The sequence below is a fragment of the Podarcis pityusensis genome (assembly GCF_964106645.2).
Source record: "Podarcis pityusensis genome assembly, chromosome: 7".
Taxonomy (NCBI): Eukaryota; Metazoa; Chordata; class Lepidosauria; order Squamata; family Lacertidae; genus Podarcis; species Podarcis pityusensis.
The window spans coordinates 35604183-35628415 of NC_138031.1; the positions used below are offsets into that span (position 1 = coordinate 35604183).

Genomic DNA, 24233 nt, shown 5'->3' on the forward strand with positions numbered 1-24233 from the left:
ATACATGCATATAGCTCCATTCTTCATCCAAACAATCAAGAGGCAGTATTTCAGTTCAAGAACACATTCCAACCAAGCAAAAACTCTTGAGGAGGGCATAGAGTAGAACCAGTGAGAGGTGTGACCTACAAAGGGGGTGTGGCCTGAGAAGAGTCCCACAGGCTACATAGAGAGGCCCAGAGGTCCACATTTGGCCCCAGGTCCTGTGGTACCCCCAGGCCTGCTTTATCTAGAGAGACTTCTCTTGCAGCCTAAATCATGGCTGCATGTTGCACATGCACGAACACATATCCTGGCATCTTCGTAAATTGGACGTTGAAGCCATTGTTTAAAGGGGGCTTGCAAATAATGTTTTTGAGAGGGACTAATTTGCATTTGCTTGCTTGTTTTTATTAATATTTTTATTGAAAGAATTACTATTATAAAGAAATAAAGTAAGGGTGGAAAAGAACAAAGATGTGTGCATGCACACACACACACACGTAATATGCTCCCATACATTCTTACATAAACTGATATAGTGTTATTATCCTAATACATATATAGATGTTAATAGTCTACTATATTCTGTATAAACTCATTCCAGGTGTATAAACACATCTCTTGCTCATACCCTGACATCGCTCAGATTTCCTGGAATGTTCCCTAGCCAGTGGGATATGATTTAGACTCATGAAGAAGCGCTGCTCTTCGAAGAACAAATCCAGGCATAGTGAAATAACATCTAGGGACTTGATGATATTGGCATACATAAGAAGGTAAACACATTTGATAGTAAGTAACATGCAGTTCATTTTACATAGACCAAACACATTTACAATGTTATATCTGCACAGATTTTCAGTGTTTCTGAACTGAGAAATTAACTCTTAACAAAGTTGAATAGCAATCACATTTAAGAATATTTTTGATATGAAGAGAAAAACTGTTACTTGAAGAGTAAAAAGGTAAAGGGACCCCTGACCATTAGGTCCAGTCGTGACCAACTCTGGGGTTGTGGCGCTCATCTCGCTTTATTGGCCGAGGGAGCCGGTGTACAGCTTCCGGGTCATATGGCCAGCATGACTAAGCCACTTCTGGCGAACCAGAGCAGCACACAGAAACGCCATTTACCTTCCCGCTGGAGCAGTACCTATTTATCTACTTGCACTTTGATGTGCTTTTGAACTGCTAGGTTGGCAGGAGCAGGGACCGAGCAACGGGAGCTCACCCCGTCATGGGGATTCGAACCGCCGACCTTCTGATCGGCAAGTCCTAGGCTCTGTGGTTTAACCCACAGTATCTCATCACATTTTAAGGTACAATGGATGTCCTGTCAGAAATTTATGATACACAATGGAAAGTACAAATGGAAAGTGGGGGTGGCCAACAGATAGGACCTGATATGAAATGAAGCTTCCCAAAATAAGCATTAGTGTGTTGATTGTCTGGAAAGTGGAATAGCTCAAAATTAAACTGTATCTCTAAGTGCTCTAGTCAGATTGTATACCAAGAAGGAAATGCCTGTAGCCACCAAGCTACTAATCAGGAATGAGGTCTCCCCCAAAGCTTGGATGTGTCTAGCAGAGGTAGGCAAGTGACTCATGGGGGGAAAGACCTGCAGCTATGGAGTTATTTAAATTCAGCCACCAAGGATTTCTCTCCACTTACAAAACATCCAATATGCAAGTGAAGATTCTAATATTCTCAACCACACTGCTAAACTGGCTGACACAATAGTAGCTTTACCTCATGGCATTCTTACTCAGCCTAAATAAGAGTAACAATAGTAGGCAAATGATCTTGGTAAAGAAGATAATGAAGTAGGACGGAAGGGTCCCAGTAGTACTGGAACAAGAGCACAGCACATTTTCTGGGGTTAGCACCCACGTCCCTCTATCGGAGACAGCAACATAATATCCACAAATCTACTTGGCCCTTGTATACAAGAAATAACTCAGTAAGCATAGAACTGAGGAGTGAGTAGCACTTCCCATTTCACCTCTAGTGGTGAAATGTGATGCGCGGTCCCTGAAACAAGTTGTGGTGAAGCAGAAATGAGAAGCATATGGCCCCACAGATGTTTTGGCACTCCAAACTCCATCAGCCCCAGCCAGCATGGATAATAATGGTCAGGAATTATGGGAGTTGTAATCCAATAACATCTGGAGGTCCATCTGGAGGGTTCTTGGGTTCTAGGACTACTTCCTTTGTAGAATGTTTCTTACAGGCCATGTGTTGTCTCACATACTGCTGCAACTAGACACACTCCTTGCTGTCTCAAATAGCATAACAACAACAGCATGAATGTAACAAGATATAAAATCAACTAAGAGAGCTTAGTTTTAGAATGTCGCTACTATACACAATTGCATTATTTATTTTACATGAGTGAACAGGCAGAAGGAAGTAAAAATAATTTTAATGACGTAAAAACATAAAACAAGCCTTCCTGATCAGGCCAGTAGTCCATCTAGTCCAACATCCTGTTCTCACACAGGCCAACTAGATGCCTGTGAGGAACCTACAAGCAGGACACAGCACAAGCAAAGTCCCCTCTGCCTCTGACCTTGGAGCAGAGCATAGCCATCATGGCTAGTGTCTCCTGATATCCTTATCGTCCATGAATTTCTCTTTTAAAGCCATCTAAGTTGGCGGCCCTCACTGCTTCCTTTTGCCTTTTCTTTTCTCCCACCTCTCCTTTTAGTCACCAGGTTTGGGAGCTGCAACAGTGGCATTCTTCCATATCAATCAGAGGGTACCAAAAGCAGATGTGCAGTGCCTTTCAAGGGCTGAATGTTTCCCAAAGCAACTCTGATTGTGAGTCAGAAATAACCATAACCAAAACATTATCTGCTGTTTCAAAGGGGAGACGCTGATATGCAGCAAATAATTGAGAAACTGACTCGTTGAGCAATTAAATTAGAAAAGTTCTTCAATCAATGTGGCAGTGTATTTAACTGCATTTGTATTTTCCCTCCTGTCTGCAGTGATCTAGTCAATCCAAGTGACAAGCAAAACTGACCAGCTCTAGCATGGCTGCCTCCACAGAATGAACTGCATCTGTCATTGAAAAAATAGGTTAACTTTAGGATTTCCTGCTGCAATCACAGCAAAAATAGTTTCCTAAGAGGTCTCTGAACTTGTTACACTTGTTAGTGCCATCATTGAGGGTAGGCTAACATTTTGTGCCCCAATACTAGACAAACTGGCAATGGCTAAATTGTTTATTTTTGTATTTACAGCATTACGATCCTGTCAAGGGCAAAACAATTTTATTTCTGCAAGCATAAAAAACAACAACCACGTTTCTGATAAAATCAACAGTCCAACAGGCATGTATTATGAAGTTAATAGTCTGTCAAGACATTAACAATGTTGATTCCTGAAGAGAAGTCGAGAATTTTTAAAAGACAAAACGGTGTTTATCAGATGGGACAGATTGCTGCTTGTCTGACCGACTTAGTTTGTGTGACAGAGCTATGAGCTGCCTTTGGGTTCACAAGTCCTTCAAAACCAAAGATTCATGCTAATAGAAAGCTTTTCAGTGGAAAGCTCCCAACAATCTGAATTAAAGTTTTATTTATTGGCTTTGACCATCTACTTCTGTTATCAACCATAAGGGCCCGCACACTTCATCAACTCTCAACAATAGCCGCAAGCTTGGACAATCTGTCTTGTGTCTTCATTGGGGTAAAACTTCAATGGAGCAGCATCGATTAAAGAGCAACCCACGCATAAAATGGAAACTCATTAAAATGGACTTTTTCAAAAGGGGGGTAAACCTCCGTTCCAATTGAATTGAACTGTTTTTATTTAGGAGATGAAAGGTCCATTACCCAGCTATACATTCATGTGGTCTTGGCTTAAGTGCTTTCTATTTGACTTCAAACTTTGGTTCCTTCCCATGTCTTTTTGAGGCTTTCAGAGCACAATGAGAATTCAATCCTTACTGCAGACAGTGTAAACCTTATAACAACAACTCAGGGACCTTTTATGTTTATCATTTTGGCGACATCTCTTTTATCTGGGTGACTGGGGAAAGAACAACGGGCTGCTTTCACATGTATTTGTACAGATTTTTAAACATTCTTCCAAATTAGATGGATGCCCTCTAAATAGTAGAGGAAGCTAAACATAACCCAGGTGTAGTCATTTGCATTATAGATGGAAGACTGCATAAGCGGTAGACGTCAAGATAGCTTTTCTGAAGTGTTTATATGCAAACTGACTTGCAGCTTACTGCCTGAAAACCTCACCTTGAACTTATTATGAGGGCAATAATAATATAAAAACCACACTTGGTAACCTGCGCTACATGGAAACTTTTATTTAACACACAGCATGCCTGTAAGTGTGCAATCTACAAAGCATGATCAAAGCTAAGTAATAATATTCCAATTGCCTTCGAAGGAGATGATTGAACACTAAATGAAATGAACTATATTCTCAGTTACATACATATACTGAATGTCAAGGGAAATTTGTTTAACACTGTGCAGCTACAAAGAAATATTCACTGAGTCTGCTACTAAAGAGCCTGACAGTGGAGGAAAATGAATCCAAAAACATTATTTAAAAATCATTACATCATGTCCTTATGTGTTCAGATGCCTTTCAATATACAGACTCTTAAGTCCACTTCTAGTAGATTGTAAGCAATTACAATCTTTTTCAAAGTCTTGCTTTCAAACCTCATTATATAAAAAATATACTCAGCCCAAACACACTATTAGGCAACAGGATCAGTTCACTGCAATGCTATAAAATGACTTCATCAAGAATTCAGAACCAAACTGGTTTGCTAACCAGCCGGCTGTGTAACATTGCCATTGACTTTGAAGACACAAAACTGCTAAAATATAATACAACAAATTCAACTTTTTGACAACTTCCAAGGCCAAAATAAAATACTGTACTCTGTACAACACACATTTTCAAAAGTAAATAGATCTGGAAGGTTAATAGGATATTCCAATTCTATTTCAATATAAATCTATATATTATTTCCTAAAAAGGAACAAGAGTCAATAAAAAAGTAAACACTCCAGGAACTGCTTACCACTCCCCTGTGTGGTGGCAAAAAGTGTCACTACTGCTTCTCAGGAAAAAAATATATATATTCCAAACTGACTCCACCCAGACTTGTCATTGGCTCCTTCTGGGCAGGAAGGTGTAGAAGATGCCTTCCTGACTCAATGGAACTTTGCTTAAGCATCACTGTCTTCTAGCATGTCTTGTGTTTCTGACCTTGCTCTTCAGTCCTGACTCCTGACTTGTTATACTCGTCCGGCTTTCTGGTTTGCCATCTGACTCTGAATATGATTCTGACTTCTGGCTTAGTATTACTGATCCTACCTTCTGGTTTTCCCTTGGATTCTGATTGCCCTCGGATCCTGACTCCAAGTTCCAGGCTCTTGATTCTTTCCAAACTATTACCCAGTGGAATGATTCCTTCTCACGATCTGGACACTAAGCTTCTGTTACTGCAGTCCAAGATTGCATTTTCTTCTTCAACGGCTATGTTGTTCAAGCCCAGTTTGTGGTCAGCTAAATTGTGATTGTATGATTATCAAGCTTTTGGCTGCTTCTCAGTTTCTCTTACCTGTATTAAAACAACTATAAACCTGCCAGCAGTCTAGCATTGTACAGTCTCAGCCATAAAATGGTACTCTAGAGTGTAGAGGTAGAAGTAGGAGACAGAAAAAGCCCTGGTTTAGATATTTCTAACTTTATCAAAGAGGGTGGGGTGGGGGGTACTCAGGATTTCATGTATGTGGAGGAAAGAGTTTCATCATAGCCCATAGCCAGTGTGGGAGCAAGCATGTAACAGAGAACCTTCTGTCAACAGTTAGAAGAAAACGGTTCAGATATGCAAAAACAAAACAGGATTGCACATCACTTGCCCCATGGGACCTATTACTATGACGAATGTAACTCGGCTTGTCCGGGGCATCACAGAGGGCCAGGGAAAATTCCATGGTTACAGAAGCACATCACAATCAGGGGACTTGCCTCTAGGTCTCTGGACAGCCCAGGCTGTATATTGTGTTCCATTCATAAATGTAGCCCAGCAGAAAAGTTTGGGTGTTATCATGAGATATTTTGGAAATGTATAAAAGAGGGAGGTCCCAATAGACTCCTTTAACTGGATTACTACTCATTTAAGGTACTCTTTCATGAGTACCTTTCAGATACTTAGTACAGGTAGAATGAACAGGGGAAAGGTGGCAAGATTAGTATCCCCAGTAAACTGGGGATGGAGCAAAAAATAATTCAGGCACTGAGGTCAAGGAAGATAGTTATAGATTTGGGATTCAGTGGATGATATCCATGGATCCCTTCCAAACCTGTGAGCCTTTGTAGGGGAGGGTAGAATATATAAGAGGAAATAATCCAAAGCAGTTCCTTTGTTAAATACTGCCATTTATGTTGCCCTTACTGAGTTGATAGTGACATCACCTTGTGAGGTAATAGAGTGTTAGCTAATACTGGGAACTGGAGACACAGGGGCATGTCTTACTCTGTGCTGGACCTAAAGCTGAGTTTGTGACTTTCCTAAAAACCACATAGGGAGACAAGATCTGCTGGAATGTTAATGTAGTGAGCCCCCTAATCTTATGCTCTGTCTACATTGCTCTGAATAAATACTAGAATCGCAAACGTTTTTATTGCTCAGAGACTGGTGAGTGGGTGTGCAACAATGTTGTTGTTGTTGTTGTTGCTGTTGTTGTTGCTGCTGCTGCTAGTAATAATACTGTCTTTTTCCCTAATGGGACTTAAGGTGGTTTACAGATCAAAATGGGGGGCCCCATGTTGGCTATCCCTCTCCTAATTGATAACCATTATTTCTATTAATACTTTCTACAGAAGGAAACTTTAACAACTCTTGTTTCCAAAACCAAACCAACCAGAATTAATTCTGAATTCCTAGGTGCGTTCCAGGTACTGATCCTCACTTGATGACAGCTTCCAACAAGTATGTGTGAGAAATCATCTATCTTTATCAAATTCTGCTTTGGAAAAATAAGTTTTTCCATTGTGAAGCAAACACTTCATTGTGCAAATTTTACCCAGCCAAACTTATTCATTGGCAGCAGTGGTAACAAAAAAGTGTTTCTAGAGACTATTTACAGTATAGCAAAAACATTTAGTACCAGTAGCTTAATCAAATGTAAGAACATCAGACAGATAGGGTGTTTTTTTAATTGTCTCATTTAGTTTTGAAACATAAGGCCCTGTTCACTTCATTTAAGTCTCACAATGAAGGGAAGCCTGATCAATCTGTCTTGTGTCTTCTTAGGGCGAGACTGCAATTGAATGGAAGCAACAGATGAACAAAGCCCACATTCAAATCTGTAGCTCATTAAAATATGTTAAAAACGGGGTTAAATCTCAATTGTAAGTGAACAGTGGTTGGCTCCTTTCAGCTACATACATTTGATTAATAAACCATACATTCATTAGCTCTGAACCAGTAGTCTTCTAAGTTAAATTTGAATAAATAGCTCTACTGTTTAGACCTTTAACTAGCCTTGAAAAATGTTTAAGCAGGCAAAGTTTTCTCCTTTGGTTGTTTTTGAGAATCCCCCCTCCCCGCCCATACTAATGACAAGGAACTCGTGGAAAAATATATATCAAAATGTCAATTCCTTTTTGTGACTCTTTCTGTGGGCATACAACAGAGTTTAGATGATAGATAGATGATGATGATGATAGATAGATAGATAGATAGATAGATAGATATAGATAATGATAGATAGATAGATAGATAGATGATAGATAGATAGATAGATGGTTATAGATAGATAGATAATGATGTATAGACAGTGTTTTTAAAATGCATTCAGTATCAACTATTCCACAAAAACAGTGTCTGTGAGGAGTGACTGTAGCCTGCTTGTAAGTGAGGGCCTAATCACATGTAGGAGGTTAAGGTGAAACAGAAAAGCATGTTGCTTGGAGAGCTGTCTATAACTAAGGAGGAAAAGACATAGAACAGGGGTAGTCAATGTGGTACTCTCCAGATGTCAATGGACTATAGTTCCTATCCCTGACCATTGGTCATGCTGGCTGGAGCTGGGTGCTCATGGAAAGCACTATGTTGCCCATCCTTGAAGTAGTAGAGGAAGGTTCTCCTGTGCTTTTCTTTGAACCCAAAGAAGCATGGAGACAAGGATGAGTTTGTCAGAACTGATATATGTGCAACTTCCGGACCAACCTGAAGGGCAGCCCCATATGTAATGCTTTACATTGCTGAAGCTTCTAATGCATTGCTTGCTGCAGCCAGGCTACCCCTACCCACAAATAGATCTAGCCATAGCTGGGAAATGGTCTCTTAGCCAGTCAGGCTGCCAGTGACGATGTTGGGCAAAGGATCTCTCTCCCTACCCCAAGTATGCACCTGCTCCTTCATGGAGAGTGCATCCCTATCTAGAAAGGGCAAAGTAAAATACAGTGGTACCTCGGGTTACATACGCTTCAGGTTACAGACGCTTTAGGTTACAGACTCCTCTAACCCAGAAATAGTACCTAGTTAAGAACTTTGCTTCAGAATGAGAACAGAAATCGTGCTCCGGCGGCGTGGCGGCAGCAGGAGGCCCCATTAGCTAAAGTGGTGCTTCAGGTTAAGAACAGTTTCAGGTTAAGAATGGACCTCCAGAACGAATTAAGTACTTAACCCGAGGTACCACTGTACAGCTCAATTCCTGGACCCAGGAAACACATCCATAAGGCCTTTGTCTCCTCAGAACACAACCTCAGTGGAATTGTGTATACGGTAATTACATAAAATGCCAATGAACACTCATTATTTGAGAATATGCTGGGTAACCCCAAAGAGACCTGGCGCAAAAAAAGCCTTTAAGCTCTCTGCCCTCCTTAGGACCTAACTTGTGCAATTTCAACCAGCCTGCTTCCGGCGGTGTAGTGTTGAAACTGTGCAAGTCAAATGTGCGTAATATGAGGGATTTTTTTGTGCTTGCAAATGAAAGGAAATAATCTGAGTTTCCCCCCTCTTTTATAAACACAAAACCCCCTACATTTTGCTTTTTCTGAAAATAATAATCATTTTGTTTAGAAAATCCTTTCAGGAGCCATGGCATTCTTCTGATCACTCTGAAAAGACAGAAAGTTATAGGTTGGTGTGTTTAGACTGTGATAGCCCACCCCACCCCTGTGTACTGTATTGCTTTTCTCCTACTCGGCTCTTATTGATGCCAAATGTGGGTCAAAAAGGTAAGGCTGGTCCTTCTTTGTACCCAAGCAATGGAATAACGAGGACATCTGTTTTCATATGGTTCTTGACACAGACCACCAGAAATTTGGTGTCGTGCTGTCCAACCTTGTACATCACTGCAGAACAGCATCAGATTTTCTGATTGATTCTGACAAGTCACTGACAGTTTTTGAGGTGAAATGCATACATGACAAAGGGCAAGCAGAGGCTGCATATGTCAGCCACAACTCAGCCTGGTTGCAAAACTGCATATTGCCTGTCTATACTTACCCCTATTTGCCTGTTTCGCCTTTTCCCTATTATCTCCAACCATACACTCTCTAATGCCCCCAGAATTTCCATGATAGGAGGTGCGTGATAATTATTTGGGGAGAAACTCAGTGCTGCAGAATTAATCCTTTGTATGAATTCATTATTATGCCCATGAGGAATACTTGATATACTTGAGTCATGGAATTGTCGGGAAACATTTGGCTGTGTTTTCATATGATTCGAGGCTACAGAACTGCAGAGTTTTGTTGTTATCCCCATTTTAACTATGCAGCACCAACTGGTTCCAATTTTCCTAGCAGAAAGTGCCTGGGATCCCAACTGCTGATGTAAAGGGGTTAACTTGGGGTATGTTTCAGTAAAATATAGACATAGATACATCGGCTGACTTAACATGGGTTTACCAGCTTCAAAACAACAGTTCATAGGGTTAGACTTGTATTTTGTTCTCTTCCATAAAGCAGATGCTATTTTGCAATTCAGTAACCTGTCATTTGTGGTAAAGCTTATAAGCTTTTAGAGGCAAAATAGGCCCACTGGAGCCTGCCATCCATTAATACCAATAGCCTTGCCCTCTTTGGCTAAGCAGTAAGAGCTAAATGGTAAGAGCTGTTCTGCAGTGGACCAGCCTGCCTTGAAACATTATGAGCTTTCCTTTGCTGGAGCTATTTAAGCAGAGGATAGGCAGTCATCTGTCAAGGATACTGGGGTTCCAGGATTCCTGCAGTGATGAGGGGCCAGACTAGAGGATCTCAAAAGGAACCCTCCCAAAGTCTATCATTCTAGGTTCCATCACAGGTAAACAGGGACTTGTGGCCACTGGGGTATTTTAGAAAAGCAGGGAGAAATACAGGTCTGTTCCTAAAGTAGCAATTCAATCCTAGGCATGTTTTCTCATAAGTCAAATGTTCTTAGTCCCAAGCTGTCTGCCTAATTGTACATTTTGCTTGATTATTTAAACCCCTTGTAGCCAGGCACATCTCCCGCTGCTGTTCTTTGCTTTTGTAAGTAATATCCCCAGTGCTTGTTTCCTCTTTTTCTTTGCCTTTGTAAGTAATACTCCCAGTGCATAATTTGTAGAAAAATAAATACCAGGATTCAAGTATGTGATGAAACACAATCCTTCCTGTAAATGTTTAACTTCTAGGGGCTATTTTAGTTGCCTAGTAATAAGTGGAATGCACTCTGCATCAGCTCTGAGATATGCTCATTTCTTCCTTCCTTCGTATATTTATATGTTCCCAGGGTTGACACATATTGAGACCTGAATATGCCATCACAACCTTTGCTGTTATCTCTTCTCCTTTATGCATGACACAGTTTTGTGGCACTCTGCATTGTAACAGTACAAATTACAACAACAACAACAACAACAACAACAACAACAACAACTAATAAAAATAATAATTTTTTTTAAAGGTTTTGCAGCCTAATAAATCTGGAGCGCATGCTCAGAAGGAAATCCCATTCAGTTTATTGGGGATTAAAAGGTAAAGGGACCCCTGACCATTAGATCCAGTCGTGGCCAATTCTGGGGTTGCGGCGTTCATCTCGCTTTATTGGCCAAGGGAGCCGTCCGGGTCATGTGGTCAGCATGACTAAGCTGCTTCTGGCGAACCAGAGCAGCACACGGAAGCATCATTTACCTTCCTGTTGGAGCACTACCTATTTATCTACTTGCAGTTTGACGTGCTTTCGAACTGCTAGGTTGGCAGGAGCAGGGACTGAGCAACGGGAGCTCACCCCATCGCAGGGATTCAAACCGCCAACCTTCTGATCGGCAAGCCCTAGGCTCTGTGGTTTAACCCACAGCACCACCTGCGTCCCATTGGGGATTAGTCCCTAGTTAATAGTGATAGGATTACAACCTAAATGGGTTTTAATCATTTTAATCATCAATCACTCAACTGTCATGCATTCTTCTTTTTGATCATTTTGGGAGCATATAATCCTTTGTGGTAAAATAGGTAAAATTTACCTCTGGGTAAAACAGTAGCTTCTCCCATTTTTTTAAATTCCTTATGTGCAGCTTTGCCAACGTTCCAACCAAAATCAATGAAATAAAAATGAGAGAGCAAGGAGCATTGCAACTCCTTAACCCTTCATAAAATGCAACTGTTGCAGAACCAGTCACTGACATGCTCATGATTTACCAGCCTAAGAATGAGCTAGATACCTGCACATTCCCTGCATACCTCTTCCCTTACACACCCAGCTTTGGTGCTTTTTTAACCAGAATTGTAAAACTACAATTGAATGAGGTGCATACTGTGAAACTGTGGTTTAATCACTGCTTACAAACCCAAGCATGCAAGGACCTGGTTCAGATGCAACAATCGTGAGTGATAAAACCACCATTAATCTCAAGATTTGTTGTCATCAATTTAGGTAAAGGTAAAGGTACCCCTGCCCGTACGGGCCAGTCGTGTCCGACTCTAGGGTTGCGCGCTCATCTCGCTTAAGAGGCTGGGAGCCGGCGCCGTCCGAGGACACTTCCGGGTCACGTGGCCAGCGTGACGAAGCTGCACTGGCGAGCCAGCACCAGCGCCGCACACGGAAACACTGTTTACTTTCCCGCTAGAAAGCGGTGCCTATTTATCTACTTGCACTTTGACGTGCTTTCGAACTGCTAGGTGGGCAGGAGCTGGGACCGAACGACGGGAGCTCACCCCGCCACAGGGATTCGAACCGCCAACCTTACAATCAGCAAGTCCTAGGCACTGAGGTTTTACCCACAGTGCCACCCACGTCCCTGTCATCAATTTACACAACATTTATTTTTATTCAGATAAACAGGGGACCTGGGTGACGGAAACTACCCTTCACAACATTTGTATACTTCTCCTATCTTCTAACTTACTATGTAGCAGTTTTACCTGTAGCTAATTTTTCCTCACTTTGCATAACTTTTTGTTTATGTTTTCAAGGGATTCTTTTACAACTTTTGTTCCGTTCATTTGGCACTTTTGTCTGCTTACATTTACTTTCTTTATCCCTTTGTGTACTTCTGCAGTCTTTTGAGGAGTGCTCCAAGCTGCTCTGCCCCATGCCTTAAAAGTAATGCAAAATGCTTTTTTGCTTTCCCTCCTGAAACTGAATCTATCAGTTGGGGTGGGGGAGGAAGCATAATTTCTAAGACAGAGTTTGTTTTCCTTTGCTCTCAATTTGGAGAGCAAAACTGCACCACACTTTTGAGGTTTATTTTACAAGCTAAATGAGAAGCAGCAACACAAGGAGAAATCACATATTCATCTCCCAGGAATAAACAAGAGCATTAATATCCTCTTAGCCGTGACCTCTTCAAAGCAGCGTTTCAGTTCAGGGAGTGACAGTTGGAGTGATTAGAGTCAGGCAGGCAACCTTTTTTTGGCACCACCTCACTTGGTTTCAATTCATTTGGAAGAGACGTTATTGGCACGGCAAGTGGAAACAAGTGTTGCTAGACAGGTGACAGACTCCTGACTAATCTGTTTGGGGCAGCGTTTGAGGTGCAGGGTTACACTTCCATCATAATGTCTTAGCATCCAGGTCCCCTAAATCAGAGATGGGGAGGGTGTGTGGCCCTCCTGATGTTGCTTGATTATAGCTTCCAAAATCCCTGACCCTTGGCTATGCTGGCTGGGACTGATGGGAGTTGGGAGTCCAACAATACATGGAAGGTCTCAGATTTCACTAAACTCATTCATGGTACTAAACTCATTTGCAGTCCATATTTGGCAATTTCCTTTATCAGCAGTGCTCTCTCTCCCTTTCCTGGTGGCAGTGTCTATCCCAAAAAAGCCATGTCATATCCTCCAACATTCCTCAGGTGAAAATAGGGACGTTTTTCTCTCCCCTTCAACTGACCCTCCTTGACCCCCACCCCATTTTTATCTTCCTATCCCCTGCACAGAGTATTTCCTATCAGAAGAAGAGTGAGTGGCTTCAGCACTAGGTAAAGGTAAAGGACCCCTGGATGGTTGAGTCCAGTCAAAGGCGACTGCGGCACTTATCTTGCTTCAAGGCGAGGGAGCCAGACAGCTTTCTGGGTCATGTGACCAGCCTGACTAAACTGCTTCTGGTGCAACGTAACACCATGATGGAAACCAGAGCTCATGGAAGTGCTGTTTACCTTCCGCCGCAGCCGTACCTATTTTATCTGCTTGCACTGGCGTGCTTTCAAACTGGTAGGTTGGCAGGAGCTGGGTCAGAGCAACGGGAGCTCACCCTGTCACGGGGATTCGAACCGCCAAGCCCAAGAGGCTCAGTGGTTCAGACCACAGTGCCACCCACATCCACTACACCAACAGGAAACAGTACACATGCTCTCCATCGTCCTGAGAACACTCCTTAATTCCAATTTTATTTTATGCTTTGGTAGAGTTACAAAAAGAACACAGACCAATAAATAAATCTGAGAAAGGGGCAAGATTAGACGTGGACACATATAGCATTTAAAAAAACCAAAACAAAAAACCAAGTTTTCTTGTGCTCCCCTCTACTCACCCTTTCTTCTCGCCCAGGGTAGCCCTTTCCTCTGCTTGCCCCTCAGAGCTGGCACATCACACAGGGCTGGGCCTCAACAGCCATAGCCTCTCCTCCTCCTCACCTGCTCTCCAGCAGCTGCTCCAAGCTGCCCAAGGGAGGAGACTGGCAGCGGCAGCCTCTTCTGCCATGGAGAGGCAACGTGATGCTCCCTCAAAGCCACCATTCAAGACAAGCACTGGCTCATCTTGCTCTCCAAGCTTGACGGTGGGGGTAAATAGAGACAATAGGGATCAAATTAGAAGCCGGGATGGCTTTAAGAAATCTAGGACTGAAAAATTGGGACACTTGGAGGGTATGTCATGTGTAAATGTAAGATAAAAAATGCTTCCATACACATGTTTTAACAAGTGAACTCCAAATGTTCCTGCCACCTTCATTTCACTGAATAGCAGACTCTAAGCCATGCCCACCTGTCTGCATAGGGCATCAGGTGTGTGGTTTCCAGGCACTGCCAGCCAGGTGATCACCAAACCCCTGCAAAATGCTGTGCCTTTGCTTATGTGTTTTGATTTGAAGCTGCACTGGGCCAATGCAGCGAGGTTTGCTGGCACTGCCAACCAGCTGATCACCAGTCCTTGCAAAACCCTGTGCCTTTTCCCCACATGGTTTGATTTCAAACTGCATGGTCAAAGGAAAACTGGGTTGGCCAGTGAACAGCATTTGGTGGCCAAAGGATCTGACCTGTCCACTGCAAACTTCTTCATTTTGGATTAGCAAACTGCAGTACTATGTTTGTAGAGTTTGTCCCATTTTTCACATAGCAAAAGCTCAAAGATCAAGTGACTGTCAGGAGTGGTGTCATCTGGTGAGTCTTGATCAAGGCATTTGTCATTCTCCTCGTTGATTTGAGTCTATTTAATTTTTCTTGGAATAAAGCACATAATGTCCATGTTACTACTCCCTCACAATAAGACTAACCTTTAGGATATTTTTGATATTAGGCAAGAGTAAGCTTAAGAGGAACTGTAAATGAATTGCATCTAAACCCCAGTTTATTTCTAAACACTTTACCCCGCTTCAAATAATGGCCTTCTAGCCAGAGGCAAACTGCAATCTGGCAGGCACACAAGGCCCTGAAGACTCTACCCAAACAGAAAAGGGCTCGATAGCTCATTTGAAAGCTTCAGAGTGGCTTGAAATCCTCACTCCTCTGAGAATATGTTTGCTTGAAAGGTTTGCTTCTCAATACAATGAGGGGGCAAACAGGATTAGACAGGCATTTTACACTTTGATGCCTAATTTATTAATTTTGTTGTCATTGAAAAAGTTTGGGCTCTTCTATCTGTATATCTCCAAAACCTATGAATGAAACTTCATTTTAGTATTTTCTTCAGAATGTCTTCTTATTTGTTTTGGCTCACCTACCTTTTTGGGGTGTGTGTGTTTTATTTCTTTGCTTTTGTTTTAAAGAAAGTTTGTCTAGCCATTGTAACCAAGAAATGAATTATCTAGTGTTGCTAGCCTGCTTCAAGTGTAGTAATCCCCCAAATGAGTAACATTATGTAGAGAAAAGTGAGGATAAACACATGCCCTCTGCAAGCTGGAGGGTAAACATTTGAAGCAGGGATGCTGCTGTACTCATGGAGGGTCCCTGTACATATTAGAACCCCAAAGTATCAGGGTTGTAAATCACATAGAAGGCTACAAGGATTATGGTAGGAGGGTGAGACTGAGCACCTTTATTCCCAGTTCCCCCACATGATGCTATTTTTCAGCACATTGAATTACCTGAAGAGGGCTAAAGCGGAGTTTGAATCTGTATCTTCAGCTATCTTCTCTACTGGTTTTGCACAAAGAAGGCAACTAAATTGTTGTGGAGCATGCTAAGAGTAGTAGTAGTAGTAGTTTTTTCATATATTAAATTTATATACAGGTACAGTCATACCTTGGAAGCCAGATGCTTTGTGAGTTGAACATTTTGGTTCCTGAACGCCGCAAACCTGGAAATGAGTGTTCCGGTTTCTGAACGTTCTTTGGAAGCTGAACGTCTGACATGGCTCCTGTGGCTTCTGATTGCTTGCAGGAAGCTCCTGCAGCCAATCAGAAGCCACAGCTTGGTTGTGAAATATTTTTGGACGTTGAATGGACTTCCAGAATTCGACAACCTGGGTACGACTGTACTGCCCTTCATCCAAAGATTTCAGGGTAGTTCACAAGTTTCTCTGTAGTGCTTGTGCTAAATATGACATAAACCAGACATTTACTTTTGTGGATGGAGCACTTCTGAATTGCATTTGATGTTCGAACCACATTAACCCCAAATAATCTGGTATCAAAATCACCAAGGACAAGAGAGTTATGCTAAAGGTATTGGAGGACTATGCACATTTTTAGAACTGGTAGTATAGTGACTATAGACAAGATCTGCAGCTGGGAGACCTAGAACTAAATCAGGATGGGAAACCATTGGCCTTCACAGCCTTCTTCTGAAACCGTCATAATTGTGACAATACATCACATTGATTTTGTTGGGCTTTGTTGCCTTTAGCTCTGTGTTGGATTATGGTCAAAATATTCCAATGGTACGATAGGGCCTTCTCAGTAGTGGTGCCCTAGATGTGGAATCAGAGGTACAGCTGTCAATAAAAGTGGTTTAGCTCTCAGCACCAGCTGAAAACATCTCTCTTCCTCAAGGCCTTTCGTGGAGGTGAGAATTGATATATTCAGCGTTTTGTTTTGTTTATAAAGGAGCAAATTGAGTGCTAAGTGTTCTGTTCATGTGGTTTTAATTGTTATAATATTGTGCATATTGCATTATTATTATTATTTGATTCACAATGAGATCACTTGCAATGATTTAAATTCCAGAAATAATGAAAATAAATAAATAGGAATGTTCTGCCTGTGATAATGCTAAAGGTTAAGTCAATGTTAATGATGTAGAGGCTTCAGATTCTGCAAGTAATTTAATTTGAGTAGATGAAAAATAGGGTTTATTCTAAACATAGGAAAACTCCTATATGGCTGTAGATTACCTTCTGTTGTGAAGTATTGTTTGGGGTGTGGTGGAGGAGTCAAGAGCTCAAATTATTTGCATACTCATGCATTTTTTTCTTATGTTCGACAAAATGCAGTTGTTTGGCATCTCCCTTCTAGCTTGCAGCTACTCTGCAGAATGCCCTTGACCTCAAATATGAAGTTTATAGCCAGCACAAGCATATTCTTGGCTTGAGTATGATTTGCCCTAGTCCACTCCCAAAGCATGTTGTAAGATGGCAGGATGTCCATGAGTTTAAGAAGAACAATGTGAAATGAAAGGATTTGTTTTCTATGTAAAAAATAAATAAATAGAGCTTGTCACAAAAAGTACAACCTATGCATCAAATTGGATAAAGTAGAAGCATTAATTCGTTAAGCATATTTTATGCTTTTGCTGTAGTACTCTGATTAATTCCCACCTATGTAAGTTTGACACAAGGCTACTTCAGTGTGGTTTGTGACCCTTGGGATACTTAGGATACATCAGAATCCATGGTTTGCTTTATTTTTTCTGTTACAACTGTGAAGAAACATAATCCGCCATTTTATGTTCTGTACTTCATTGTAAAGTGGTTCCTTTCCATTTCAGAAGTTGTTACAACCAGGAGGTTAAAATGAGCATAGGAGGGTCAAAGTTTCTGCCCAGGATTTTGACACTGAAGGGAGAAATGAATCCTAAAAACTAAAAGGAAGGGGTAGGAAGGACCCTCTCCCCCCCCCCCCATGGAAGAAAGAAACTCAGACCAAACTCTTCTGTCCTTCTGATTGGCCAAGATGTTGAAAGAACAGTGGATGAGAGAGAGAGAGAGAGAGAGAGAGAGAGAGAGAGAGAGAGAGAGAGAGAGAGAGGTAAAGCTGGCAAATATAGCATAGAGATGGAGTATGAATACTGCTGGAGAAAGAACAGCTGAAATCAGAGACCAGAGGACTACAGTAGATCCAGACTCTAGGAATGGAAAGTGAGGGCTGCTAAGTGTTGGCTTGGGTAGTAGATAAACTATCTTAGACTATGTTTAGCAGAATACCTTTTCCTCCGTTGTTTCCATCTTCTTTCCTGGTTAACTATTCAAACTGTTTTATGATTAGGTTGTCTCTCCCTACCCACAAAATCTTCACTGGCCATTTGGTTGCTAGGCAAGCAATGTTTAGCAAGGTGTATGTTTCTTAATGCAGCTGTTTTCATTTTAATCTGATTTTGATGAGAGTTTTGCAGTTATGATTTTGTACGTTTCATATTTGTTGCCCACCCAAGTTTCCAAGATGGGCTTTAAATCGAAATTGGCAACTATTGTACTAGTTCCGCATGCAAAGTATTAAGCCGGGGAAGTACCCAAACTTACTTATCTAATATGAGAAGGCTGGTCCTTGCATTACTACTGTTACAGAGTCTCACCTTGTTGCTGAGCTTCATTGAGAGAGCAGCAGGACTTATGATGCAGCAAGTAATATGGATGTCAGTGGAGTTAGAAAGAAATGCTGCAGCCAGAAAATACTGCAACTCCCTCTTGCATTTTGAATAAGCAATTTTCCAGTCTGTTGTCTTCTGTCAAACGTGATGTTCTGAAGCATTTAAGCAAAGTTAATATTGCCATTGAGCTATAAATTGGGGTGGTGAAAGCTTCATAATGAAACTTCCACCCAAGCAGAATCAACCAATGTTGAAGCTTCAATATAAACTAAAATCTGGTCCAGCTCTTGAACCTGCCAGTGGCACTGAGCTGATATCCAAATCTGGTAATTTATTTGAATTTAGACATAGAGCAGGAATGGGGAACCTGTTCGACTCCAACTCCCATCATCCCTGACCATTGCTTATGCTGGGGCTGATGGGAGTCTGATTCCAAGAACGTTTGGAAGGACACCGCTTCCCTATTCATGATCTAGAGCATGCTTTTTTCTGTTCAAAGCCAAAAACTACTGTCGTGGTTTTTGTGTGTGTGTGTGTGTGTGTGTGTGTGTGTGTGTGTGTGGAAACCAAACACAATTTTTATGTACAGATAGAAACTAGGGTCTGTAGTCTAAGAGCTAATTCGCTCAACATGTTAAGGTGATATATATTTTATCATATCAAATGATTCACATGGTAAGAACTAAAAAGTACTTATTTCCACAGTCATGCTTTGTATATCAGGGACTCTGGTGGCGCTGTGGTCTAAACCACTGAGCCTCTTGGGCTTGCCGATCAGAAGGTTGGCGGTTCAAATTCCCACAACGGGGTGAGCTCCCGTTGCTCTGTCCCAGCTTCTGCCAAGCTAGCAGCTCAAAAGCACGCCAGTGCAAGTAGATAAATAGGTACTGCTGTGGCAGGAAGGTCAACTGCGTTTCCGTGCACTCTGCTTTCCATCACAGTGTTCCGTTGCGCCAGAAGCAGTTTAGTCATGCTGGCCACATGACCTGGAAAGCTGTCTGTGGACAAAGGCCGACTCCCTCAGCCTGAAAGCGAGATGAGCACCGCAACCCCATAGTCACCTTTGACTGGACTTAACCGTTCAGAGGTCCTTTACCTTTACCTTTGTATATGATTATTTCAGTTTCCACACAATTATTGCCAGTGTAGTGTGGTACCAAAGTACATTTAGGTGAATGAGCTCTGTGCACTTTGGCAACAGTTCCCAATGATAGAAAAACACAGCAGCACAAATTGACAGCGTCTTCAGGGCATTCTGGGTCAGCTAATGTTGGCATCACATGTCATGGTAGTTCCACCACCCTCAGAGGTTTAGGGAGCTGATGGCCTGGAAGAAGGCATTTTCTGTGTCCCTCCCCACAGAGATTTATCTGCATCTGCAGCTTTTAGCAAACATTGAAGACACATTTCTTTACCCTGGCTTTCAACACATGAGATGTATGTTTGGGGGACCCACCCTATTCCTGTGACTGTAATTTGTTTTAAATGTTTTCAATTCTGAATTTTAAATAGTTGTAACCCACCCTGGGACCTGCTGGTGTTGTGCGGGTAATAAATAAATATAATCATCATTACCATCATAATGGCATTATGCAGATGTAAGTGGCACTGCCCTAAATCTGTTTGGCAGTGCAGTAGCTCATACCTTAGCTTTGCCTCAGATTTGGGTGGTAGGTTTTACATTGAGGCCCCATGAGTCTTGCCACTGATGGAAACAGACTTGGGAGGTTACATGTGTTAGCTTCTGCAGCATTTCAGATGCCTCTTTTTCATCCTACAGCATATGTAAAGATCTAAGCACTGGCATTATATCTCCATATATTTGTCTGCTGTAGGCTCCTTGTTCCCCACAGGTCAAACGTTTATCATATAGACTCCAAATAAGAGCTTTCAAATGGTGTCATTTATGCGTTCTAAAATGTAATTCTGAAGTCACCAGAAAGCTATAGTATACTACATGGTTTGGTATTGGTGATAACCATTTTGTTTCTAAAAAGTCTTTTTCTATAGCACTTTCTAAACAACAAAATAGGGAGAAAAAGGTAGGACATTGCTGTTCCAAATTGATTGTCCATCTATCCCAGTATTGTCTACTGGCCACAACTCTCCAGGGTCTCAGCCACTGGAGGGTATTTTTCATCACCTGCTGCCTGAACCTTTCAACTTGGGATGTCAGTCATTGAACCTGGGGTCCCTTGTCTGAAAGAAATGTTCTCCACCACTGAACCATTCATTGTTCCTTCCTCAGGTAACTGTGGAAATCTTAAAAGGTAACTTTGCTTTTTAAGTGTCTTGGCTTTTTTAAAAAAAGGAAATTTGTTTGATGGCAGTAACAGCGCAGCTGTCACTCTTTCATAATGAATTTTCCACACTTAAATAAAGGGGTGCACCTAATTTCTAAGCCCACTTTTAAAAACCAAAACAGCATTTCTTCTGGTCAGGATACAATAGTGGGAGAGGGAGCTGAAATTTCCTGAAAGACTGAATTGTATTCTAAAGATCTGAGAATTTCTCACGCATGATATGTAAAGCCCATCTCCAGACGTTGTGACACTCACTGCTGTAGACAGTGTTTGCCATCCATAAATTTACAGCTTATTCTGCCCTATTCATAACTTGACTGGGGTTTTTTTTTAAAGCATAAATAAATAAATAAAACAATATATGTATAGATAGATAAAGATATAGGTGTATAAAATATATCCGGTTACAGGTTGTGTTCTATTTAGTCCTTGATTGAAACGTATTGCTCCTCAGTATCTTTTAGCTATGAAAATTATAATATGGAACAGAGATTAGAATGAAATTATCATGGCTTGAAGCCATTTGCTCAGTGGTGGCAGCCACATAAACCTGGGCCCTGAGAATGATGATAATACATTAGGTTCTGCATGCCTGATATTATTGCTGTACATTATGTATGTTTCATTTATACTATTTCGCATACACCAGCAATGCTGACAGATAGGTAATTACTCTCTGCGCCAATGAACACTTATCAGCACCGCCGCTGTTTATTGCTGGAATGAAGTGCGCTTGTCAGTCAAGGTCACTTGTTTGTGTGTCCTCTTTAATAGTTCTTTCACAGTTGCTGAACTTTGCATACAGTTCTTATGGCAGGGTTTCCTTTACTCCATAATGTGTTGCTTGTGTTATCAAAGTCACTTATATTTATCACTTTAATTGATAAACAACTGGGTTGCAGGAAGCATAACTAAAGATGTGGAAAAGCATATTTTGCTAGTCAGCTGATCCCAGCAGGCACCTAGTAATGAATGACTTGAAGGTGTTCAGGATAGACCTTCCTTCGTAGATGGTGATATATGCCGCAAGCCTAAGTGGAATTCTTTGCAAGAAAGCAACGCCTTCATTCCATAGCAGTGGGCACCAGTCCAGTTTTTCAAACAAGAAATAGAGTTAATATTGTGTGCTTTGGGGAAAGATAGTCACTAAATCTGAATAGGATGGCTATTGTTTTCATCCTAGGGCATTTCTGTAATAGGAAACATCCCTTTTAAAATAAGGTTTACACATCTCAAATTAATATTGTAGGAAGCCATTATTAATGCATTAATGATAGTATTTTATTTCTCACGGATAATCATTCGGTGCCAGATCAGTGACTCTTCTCCTTTAAACATGTCAAGGTTTTTCCCCTCTCTTTCTTTTGACGTCAAAGCAATCACAAAGGCATTATGTCAAGCTTGTAATTTCATGGTTGCAAAAGAGAGTGAAATTCTTAAGCATTTTCCCTCCCTCCCTTTTGCTTCACTGCCCGCCTAGCCCCCGTCCACAAACTGAAGCTTTATTAGAAAATCTGGAACAACCTTTAGGATATAATTTATCCAGTAAAGATAGCTGTAGCTATTTCCTTAAGCCTGTAATCAGCCTGAGTTTGTATGTCGTGAGATTTATACTGCAGTTGCTGGTGACCAAGAGGAAAGGGGAAGCTTAAGATAATTTATGAAGATCATATTGTTTGTGTGTGTGTGTTGGGGTGTGTGTGCGTATTTACTTTACTTTTTTACCATGATGGCATTTAAGTGTGTTGTGTGTGCATGTGTACCATGAAAGACAGATTTTCTTCAGGCATTAAGGAAAAAATGCACTAAATTGTTAAAATAAACACTGCTTTTGTCTAGAATAACACACAGCTCAACACTATAGCTCCTCATGTCTCTTATAAATAGCTGTGGGGATCTGGCTCTGCAAAAGTATATAATTTAATTATTAAAGGATTTTGACAATTGACAAGGTGCATGGTGTCCATGAATGTTTCAGTTAATTTGATTACAGCCATAGAGAAAGAATTTAACTTGTGCTGAAAGCAGTAGATCTTGTATCTTAATATTGTGATTTGAGTATATTTGAATTTTAGCCATGGATTTGAAAGCAATGAATGTGGATGTCGACAAGCAACCTGTCCATTTTCAGTGGGGCTTGAGTGGGCGGCCCCATGGAAATGAATGGTACCTGCACAGCAATGGTACATGACTGTTTGCGCCCCCTATGGATAGTTTCTGATGTCTGAGTCAAGAGTGTTGTTTTTAACATGCTGACTCTTCTGAATCTCTCCTACCTATCTTACCTTCCCTATTTTCAAATCTATGCCTTGCCTTGGTTCTTAGTTACTAGAACGTTACAAAGGAAGGGTTTTGATCTCATGTAGATAGCGTAGCATTAATTACCCTGACACTAATTAAACTGCATCAAACAAATACCACCGTGTTCCTCAGGGGGACAACAGAAGGCAGTTTAAAATAATTACTGGAGCTTCATGCATGTGTGAAGTTTTCATTACTCTTAGGACATGAGCAAAAGAGATTTCATATCATTAAAAATCCCCCCTCCCTCTGTTCCTTTAGTGTTTTGGAAAAAATAAGGCTTAAAATTTCCTTGGAGCATATTGATGTCTAAATAGTAGCAGTTTCAGTTCCTGCATACAGTAACTTTCTCTAAGAAATGCAAGTCTGGGAAGCGGGAACAGGTGTTCTTGTCCGCATTCTGGTATGCTTATGTATTAGCTTATGTTTGTCAGACCATTTCATTAACCACCCACTGCTATCACATATACATATACTTTGTTCTTTCTGAACCATGAAATGAAATGCATATATCTTCACTAATGCTTGCTATCAATGTAAATGAGAAAAGGAGGCTTATTACCAATCTCTGCTGCTGTGAAGCACATACCTCTGTACAGTTACAGGTAATAAACATCTTTTCATAAGTAGGAAGCAAGATATATTGAGCTCTGCATACAGTAAAACGGTGGTCCTTCCAAGCATACTCAAGGATCAACAGACAGCAATGCTTGCACATGTTACACATTCAACAGGGCACCCAAAAAGCATTTTTTTAAACAACAACAACAGCTTGGAACCATATATTTCACACTGTATTGAATCCAATGAAACTTTTCCGGCTAATGGGTCCCATATTTCAGATGGCAATTAGGAAATGTGTGTGCCATTGGCTCTTTGCAGACTTCCTATTCCCCAAGAGGCCTCTCAGGTCTTCTGGCTTCCACGTTCCTCCCACCTCCTTCTTCCCCTCCTCTTTCATCCTTCCCCCCCCCCCACTCATGTTCTCCTTCTTCCCTCCCCAACTTAAATCCCCTCCCTCTCTTTTGCAATGATATGTAGAGCGAATTAAAGGCTCCTGCTTTAAATCGGAGTTTGAAACCATGATTAGAAGTAGGTTTCCATCTCCATTTTAAAACCTGTGTTTGAAAGTCACTTTTCCAACCATAGGTTCAAACTCTTGTCTGAAACAGACTATGGTTAGTTGGCCTCTGACACAAGGCTGGCATAATGATAACCTTCATTCTCT

At 41.3% G+C, this 24233-nt stretch overlaps 1 protein-coding gene and 1 long non-coding RNA gene across 2 annotated transcripts in view; both read left to right on the forward strand.

Annotated features, from left to right (window-relative positions):
* The window catches only part of CYP7B1 (cytochrome P450 family 7 subfamily B member 1), a 103859-nt gene that overhangs the window by 35098 nt on the left and 44528 nt on the right, over nt 1-24233 (forward strand). The gene's annotated exons all lie outside the window — the stretch shown is intronic.
* LOC308481384 lies at nt 6173-7365 on the forward strand. The gene is made up of 3 exons (XR_013988614.1): nt 6173-6664; nt 6914-6958; nt 7283-7365. It is a non-coding gene; the product is annotated as an uncharacterized lncRNA (long non-coding RNA).